Raw genomic sequence first — 8,532 nt, 5'->3', positions numbered from 1 at the left:
TATATGCATGATTAAATCATTATAATTTTTTTTTAAACCTTAGAACACATATATGCATGATTGAATCACTATGAAATTTTTTTGGCAACCTTAGAACACATATAAACATGATTTCATCACTATAAATTCTTTTTTTACAACCTTTGAATTTTGTTAATGTCCTTCACTTTATTGCTAGTCTATGTGTCATTCAACCATGTTACTTTGATTGCCTTAGATTAGGTGCATTGCATATAATTTATTTTATTATATTTTATTTATCAATACTAACATTTTGGTTCTCTTGTAGGATGCTGGAGATGATCAGCATAGAGGAGCTGACAGAGGCATGGATGAAGGGGCAGATCCAGACAATGAAGAGGATGATGCTGTGAATCTTGGCGAGGATTAACTTCATATGTTGAATTTGTTTCATGTACTTGTTGTTTGAAACAAAACTCTTTGTATATGTTCACTTGTAACTAATTAGAACTTGTCGAGGATTATACTGGGTTGTTAAATTTGTTTCACATATATCTTGTGTTAAATTTGTTACACCTGCTTTGTATATGTATTTTTTATGTGTACTTTATTTTTTATACACAGGTTATATAAATTGTATAACGAGAAATTTTTTCTTGATATTTATATTTCAAATAATTTAATTTTTATTTTTTTTAAAATTTTTGTGACGGATTATCAACGAATATTATTTGTCGCTAATATTCGTTGCCAATTTAGTGATGAATTAGGGATGGATATTTATCTGTCTCACAAACTGAATTAGCTGATGTTTTGTGGTGTAATGTATTCCATCGCTAATCCGTCGCTAAATTGGTGAAGGATATTAGAGATGGATATGTATTCATCGTTAAATTTTAGCGACGGATATATATATGTCATAAAACCAAATCAGTTCTTATTTAGTGATGGATTAGCGACGGATAATAAAATTCTCTAATCCATCGCGAATTAGCGACGGAAGTAGCGACAAATCAGTTCTATCGTTAATTAGCAACCAGAAAATTGTGACGGATGCTATCCATCACTAAGTCATTGCTAAACAGTTCAACGACGGATTAGCGTTGGATAGCGTCTGTCGCTAATCCGCGGAATTCTTGTAGTGATAAGGAAACTGGAATATGTTTACCAGCCAAATATATTTGCTGGTATGAATCGAGATTTTCATAGTATTTTTTGCAAATCTAACCCTGCAGATGCATTCGGTATGATTCATTTGCTAGGAATCAATTATTGAATCATCATAATCAGATCAAGCAAAGTAATTTTTTATGCTTGAATATTTGTGAAAATTCTAAGTCATTGATTTTGAACTCTTAAAAAATCCTTTTTATACATCGTAATTGAATGATCTAAGCACTTGTTTCTATAAAACCAAGCATCTAGATCACGTCATTATGGTGAAATTGAAAAAAAAAAAACTTATGAAAATCTTGGTTCATACTAGTAAACTTGTTTGGTTGGTAAACATATTTTAGTTACCTTATATATATATATATATGTGTGTGTGTGTGTGTGTGTGTGTGTGTCATTAGTCTTTACAAAAGATCCCCTCAATCTTTGCTTCTCTAACAAATAAGATAAAATTTATTGATTTTATGAACAAGCGATAAAAAAGGAATTTTTGTAATAAAAGCAAGAATTTTAATTGAAAAACCATGCTGGCAAATGTTAAGGGATTCAACAACGAACCACGCCTCAGCTTGCCTATAAGAAAAAGAAAAAAAGAAAAAAGAAAATTAGTAATATTTGCTAAGCTGGGAGGCATCTTGCAACTTATATTTTTTAATATTACAATAACATGGAACTAGTGTGTTTTTCATCTTGGGGATCCAAATTAAGAAGAGTAATCCTACAAGCAAACTCATTACACCAAACCACACACATTGGATTGAGTGGTCCTGCTTGCATTGCGTTACTGTGAAATGCTAAACTCCTCTCTTGCCCGCTTTCCACGTCCCTACTCTGCATGACTATGCGCGTCTTTCACGCTTCGAAGAATTACAAGGGTGACCAGGGTGATGGCTACCATCCTCCTAGTCGTCACGCGATCCATAGTTTTCAAATTAAAGCTTAAAAAAATAAAACAGAAGCCCACTTTGCAAGCATGCATGAAATCACACAAATGGGTTCAATAGCAACCCCTATGTCATCCCTATCTTCATACCCCTCCTTGGGATTTCATTTTTTCGACCGATACGGATTCTGCAGATGTGATCTACAACATCATTTGGTGAAGATTGACATTTAAATCGCGGAAATCCAACTTGTGTACATGCAAGATTTTTTTGGGATTCAAGAATCAACGGTTGACAAAACACAATTTTGTAATTTGAAAAGAGAATATGGATGATCCAAAGGTCGATTCTTATTAAATTGACCATGCATGCCGAATTCATCTATGATGTCAGAATTGATCGAGACAACTTGCATCATAAGATTCTTAATAGGGAGTATGAATGGAAGCTCGTTCCCAGAAAACTTAGGAGAAGCTTGTTCCTATAAAAATAAAGGCTTATTCTTTAAATTATGAAAAAATTGAAGATCTACCTTTTCTTGTATACTGTCCTGAAAAAGGGCTTTCAACGTTAAACTGCACATTTTTTTTAAAGGAAACAAGTATACATCCAATGCGCATTTTTTTAATAAAAGTGTCAAAACCTACAATGGAACAAAAGCTAGCTAAAAGTTCATTTACATTTCACATCACATGCTAACGGCTTCAATTAATTATTTCTTCTTAATCACGTCCACTGATGCTTCTCAAACATATATATTTCTATAGCACTCGTTCCTCGAACTCAGGCTTCGCCCATTGCTTCTCCGATCTATATATTTTCACACTGCAAACTACCGTCCCACCATTAGTGCTCATCTTGGACCGGGAAACGAATCCACATTCATAGTCATAGGCGGGCTGCAAAAGTTGAGGGTGGGCATTCTGGGCGGGAGCCTGGGCAGCCCGACCTCAAAGCTCAGCGCCCGGAGCGCCTCCCTTATCGACGGTCTCCTCCCTTGGTCCGGGTGGACGCACCAAAGCCCCACCACCATCATGCACTCAGCCTCCCTACGGTCGAACTCGGATCCCAGCCTCCCGTCGACGGCCTTCACGACCTCTCCTGACCCGTACATCCCCCACACCCACTCCTGCTCCCCGACGGGCTGGAAAGCGCTCTGCCCGCTTGCGATCTCCAGCAGCACAACCCCGAAGCTGTACACGTCGGTCCCCTTGCCGGCCTTGCCCGTGATAACCAACTCCGGCGCCAGGTAACCCATCGTCCCGGCCACCAACGTCGTCTGCGCCGCGCGGCTGTGGTCCACCAGCCGCGCCAGCCCGAAATCGCCGAGACGCCCGCTGAATTTCGAGTCGATCATCACGTTGCTCGACTTGATGTCGCGGTGCACCACGCACTGCTCCCACTCCTCGTGCAAGTATAACACCGCCGAGGTCAGGCCGAGCGCCACCTTCATGCGCTGGGCCCAGGGCATGACGGTCCCGGCCTTGGGGCAGAAGAGGTGCGAGAACAGGCTCCCTCCCTCCATGTAGTCGTATACCAGCATGAGCTCAGCCTGCTCGTAGCACCACCCGATCAACCTCACGAGGTTCCGGTGGCGCAGCTGGCTGATCACCGTGACCTCCGAGATGAACTCCTTCTTGCCTTGGCACGACCCTCTGGAGAACCGCTTGACCGCCACCTTCTCGTGGGTGGAACCCAGAACGCCGAAGTAGACCACGCCAAACCCACCTTGTCCGAGCTTTCCCTTTGCGTTGAAGTTGTTGGTTGCCTCAGCGAGCTCTGAGTAGCTGAAACTCCTAGGTCCCGTTGCGAAATCCATCATGTCATCAACCCCATCGTCTTCTACTATACGCAACTCCTCCACGTTTTCCTCCTCCTGCTCCTCCTCCACTGCCTTCTTATACTTTTTTCTCCAAATAACAAGAATTGTAATCACTAATGGTGTAACGACAAATGTCACAGCCAAACATGTCGCTAGGGGGATGACCCACTTGAGGTGGGTGGCCGGAGAGGGAGCGGGTGCGGGAGTATGGTCAGGGGAATGGAGTGAAGAATTGAAATCCCACTTCAAGATCGTATGGTACTCGGTATGCTGCCCGGTTGCAGCAGAGAAGCCAACAACGACTTTCTCCGGCAGGACCTCTGTGAGATTGATGGTTAGGGACAGGTTCGATTGGAGCGAGCCGTTTTGGTAGGTCAAACTCGCGAAGAGGGTCCCGTTCGTGGAGTTGTACTCCACACATACTTCGCCCTTCAACTTTCTGGAGGAGTCCCACTGGCAATCGACGGTGCTGTTGGAGCCCACTGAGTTGACGTCGAACCCCATGTGGTTCCCGTCCGAATCATATCCGTTCTGGAACGTGTCGAACTCGACGGCCACGACATGGGTATTGGGGGATCCGTTGGTGGTGGCATTGAAGAGCCCCAACCAGTGGCCGGTGGGGTTTTTCGGCGCGGTCCAGTGCTCAGGTGCAAGGAAGAAAGCGAAGCCGTCACCCGTGTTGCTTTGGTTGCGGCCGTCGATGATGAAGGTGAAGTGAGTGATGAAGTCCGCAATGGATCCTGTGGCCGAGTCGTAGAGCGTGATCGGATGGTAGTAGATGGCCTGACCTGAGTTGTAGGTGATGTTGCCGCTCTCCTGTTTAGGTGTGAGCTCGATGAAGTTCTCGTCCGAAGCGGAGGCTTTGCCGAAGAACCTGATTTCGGGGACTTGCTCGGGGAAGGAAGTTAAATTGAATGCGGTGGTGGTGGTGGAGGAGGAGAAGAGAATCAAATCAAGGAAGACGACGAAGAAGATGGCGTGGTAAGACATTGCACACACACACACACACACAGAGAGAGAGAGAGAGAGAGAGAGAGAGATTTGGCGTTGGTAGAAGTATGTGGATGTGCATTTTCAATCGTTTCCCAAAATAAAAGTTTTTTTTAGAATCTAGAGAAATTTTTGTGGCAGAGACTGAAAGAAAGGTCAAGCAACTTTGAGCGTCAACGTTATCTCGATGGTATCTTATTTTAAGTCAATAAAAATGGAAGGTGCAATGGGAACACTCCCTTCGAATTCTACAAGCATGAAAATTAAAAAAAAAGACCCTATCCAGATCCTACGTTCATCATTGATGCATCTGCACAATTACAATTAAGATTAGTCTACATCCAGTTGAGAGTGTAGACTATAAAATGAATCCCATCATAGACTTAAACATGCCTGCGGCCGCGAGGAAATTGCTCCTCATTGATTTCTTCAAACTCAAAGTGTGCAATGTGATTGCACCTAATCCGCCCTCTTTTTTTGGACCGGTACGTTTTCGTTTTATAAAGGCGTTTCTCACATTATTCCTCATAAACATGAACATTTCAAAAGTTAGAATGATATGGATGTCAGTAGTAGTAGGGAAGTCAACGGGTTGGATGTAATCCGATTTCGGACCCCGAATCTGAATCTGATTAGTCGGATTCTGTAGCCAAAACCAGATCCATTTTTTTCAGATCCAGTATTTACTTTTTATTGAAATCTGAACCAAATCCGGTTAAAACCCAAATCCGACTAAGATCCCAATACAATTAAGTGTAAATATCTGATTTTGAACTAGTCAGAACCAGATTCGGTTCTATCTTTTTCCATCCGAATCCAACTCCGAATCCAAGTAGGTCAGATCCGATTAAATCGGATTCGGTAATACCTAGATCCGACCGGTTAACATATGCACCACCTTGCATGTTTTTGGGTCAGTTGCATACTAAATCATAAAAGACCGTTATGACAGAGGATGCTATACTTGAAGAAGAGCAAAGTAACTTAAAGGTCAATTCGTTTGATCTCATGTTGGTAATAGAGTGCTTTTGAGGAGCTGATCAAGTTAAAGGTGGGCATCTCAACTCTGAATCCAATCTGAATGTTTACTCAGATCATAATTTTGTATCTGTTCCCAAGAAAAAAATGACAAATTTAAAACGCGCAACTAACTACATCCCATCCATTTTTTATATTTAGAGTTTACTCGCAGACTAACATTGACAGTTCGGGTGCAAATGGGCCTTGATATACAGTTTCCTCATCAACCTTAAGTTGAAAAAGAATTTCAAGCATCAAGTACGAACCTTGATCCAAATTTGAAGAAGATCCAATTCAGTAAGTTGAATCTGAATCACAATACTGGATCCACTAAGAAAATAAATAGTGGAAAGTTTTATGTGTAAGAACTGTAATTAGATTGGTTAGATCTGGATCCAAACACAACTCCATAATAGTAAATTTAACTTTGTATCAAGATCAAATATAATCTTTTTTTTGTGTGCATGTAAATAAAGTTTATATTTGTGACTTAATTTGAATATGCTAATCCAAAACTCAAATCTAGTCCAAATTAATTAACCTTGATACGTACGTCAATATGCTATTTTGAAATATAAATCCAATCCAGATCAATCATGGTATCTCAATCTACTTTTATCCTTGTTCGAGTCCCACATTGAAGAGAGAGAGAGAGAGAGAGAGAGTGTGTGTGCAACTTATAGGCGGGAACAAGGGGAACGACCCACTTGAACATTGACTTGAGACCGTGGATCTTATGTTTATTATGCACTAAACTTTAGATTACAAGAAAAAGTATTGATGCACCCCAAAAAATGAACTACTTTCTCACTTTCCAAACATTCTGTTCTGTTATAATAGAGATAGGTCTCAACCAGCAAATCCAGATCCTTTAGTTGAGAGGACCCACGTCGCACACAGAGAAAAGGTGGATGGGACAAATGCATACAGATTTTCCTCACTTTTGCCAACAACATCCTCTTAATTTCTTTTTCTTGATTAAGTCATGCGTACATAAAACCTGAAAATGTGGACATCGCAGAACTACAACTTTTTGTTCTGACTGATAGATATTTTTTTTATAGTAACCACTTTTTCACGTACGCTATTTTTCACAACTTTTCAGGACTAGTATACCCTAGTTCGCATGCAAAAATTTGACGAAAAATTAAAAGAAGAAAAAAAAAAAAGAACAGAACAACCCGAATAGGTATATTGGATTTATTTTGCAAACCCATTCCAGGCAATGGATGTCCAGTAGCCAGGACACTAACATGGGAAAGTATAAGCCTATTCTGCCTAACAACTTTTTTTCTTCTTAGTGTATATTCCTGGTAAACTGAAGTGAAATAATATATTGTTAAACCTAAATTAAATTTGTCGAAAGTGGCATGGATCAGATCTACTTTGGGTCCTAAATTGGATCCATTTTTCCTTTGTTTTCTTTTTTGGGCTAAACCAAAGAAAGACCCCCATCACATAATGCATATCGGCAGGACTCCAGTTGGCAAAACTGTTGAGGTACCCTCTACCCACCAAAGAGTACAGTCAACTTGCACTCTGACGGCAAGGGATGCCCTCGTGGATAGGATGCACAGCAAACCGAGTCAGCTTGGGCTTGGCTTGGATCGGGCTCATCCGTTCCTTAAATTAGCTGAGCCTAAACAGTAGTCTAAAGCTTAGATGAGTATTCGAGTCGAGCCTGAACGACCTCCAAGCTCGATAAGGCTTGGCTCGAGCAGGACCGGGTATTAAGACCCGACCCGACCCATGTTAGGGATGGCAGTGGGGCTGGGCACGGTGGGGGACAAGGTCTCCACCCCCGCCTTCATCCCCGTTTCATGTCCTCCATCCCCGGTTCAAACGGGGATGAGGCAGGGTGGAGCGGGGATATTGCGGGGAAAAGTGGTGGGGACGGGATCGGGGCGGGGCGGGGAAAAGTGTACGTCCATCCCCAAACGGGGATGGATTTTAACCTTTTTCCCCGCCTTCATCCCCATTTCATACCCTTCATCGTTGGTCCAAACGGGGCGAGGCGGGGCCCCACTTTCCCCCGGTCCACTGCCATCCCTAACCCACGTTACTTACTATTTTGAGTTTAGAAAGTGAAAATAGAGTTTCACAACACCCACCGGAGACTTCAAAACTCCAAGTCCGGTTAGTATTACTTTCAGAAGAAAAGCATACAAAGTTCATATATAAAAAACATCACTAATTTTTTTTCTAGTAAACTCATTTTTTTTAACAAAGTTCATCATTCATAACATATGAAAATAATAACTACATGTATGTTCAATGATAAGAAAATAAAACTAATAAATATTCTGTTGCAAGTTGAAGTAGTTGATCACGTTTTGTTTGTGCTAGTGTGCATCGAACCTACAGTTATAATGATATAAAAGGTGAGTCTACAACTCAGTAAAAAATATTTATAAGCAATAAATGACTTTAATGGGCTCTAAGCTCTTAATCTAAGTTTAATTTTTGACATACCACATAAAGTTTGTGTACTTTAAAATTCTTTCGTAACTCACTCACTCACACCAGACTATAATACTAGGTCAGCTATACCAGTTATAGCCCTCTATGGTTGTAGCAACTTGCGTAGAACACCTTAATTGTACATTATTGGTCAGACTATGAACTATACACTCTGATTGATTTTCAGATCATCAAGCACTATAATAAAATAACAAAGGAGAC

General features: G+C 41.1%; 1 pseudogene; it reads right to left on the bottom strand.

The window, feature by feature from the left end:
• Window positions 1-2,422: 2,422 nt before the first annotated feature.
• Window positions 2,423-4,948, bottom strand: LOC149841759 (L-type lectin-domain containing receptor kinase IX.1 pseudogene; annotated as a pseudogene).
• Window positions 4,949-8,532: the final 3,584 nt, after the last annotated feature.

The sequence above is a fragment of the Nuphar pumila genome, chromosome 3 (genome assembly GCF_984573655.1).
Source record: "Nuphar pumila chromosome 3, dmNupPumi1.hap1.1, whole genome shotgun sequence".
Classification (NCBI taxonomy): Eukaryota; Viridiplantae; Streptophyta; class Magnoliopsida; order Nymphaeales; family Nymphaeaceae; genus Nuphar; species Nuphar pumila.
Note: the sequence above shows the minus strand (reverse complement) of the source record. Positions and strands in the feature narration are given on the sequence as shown.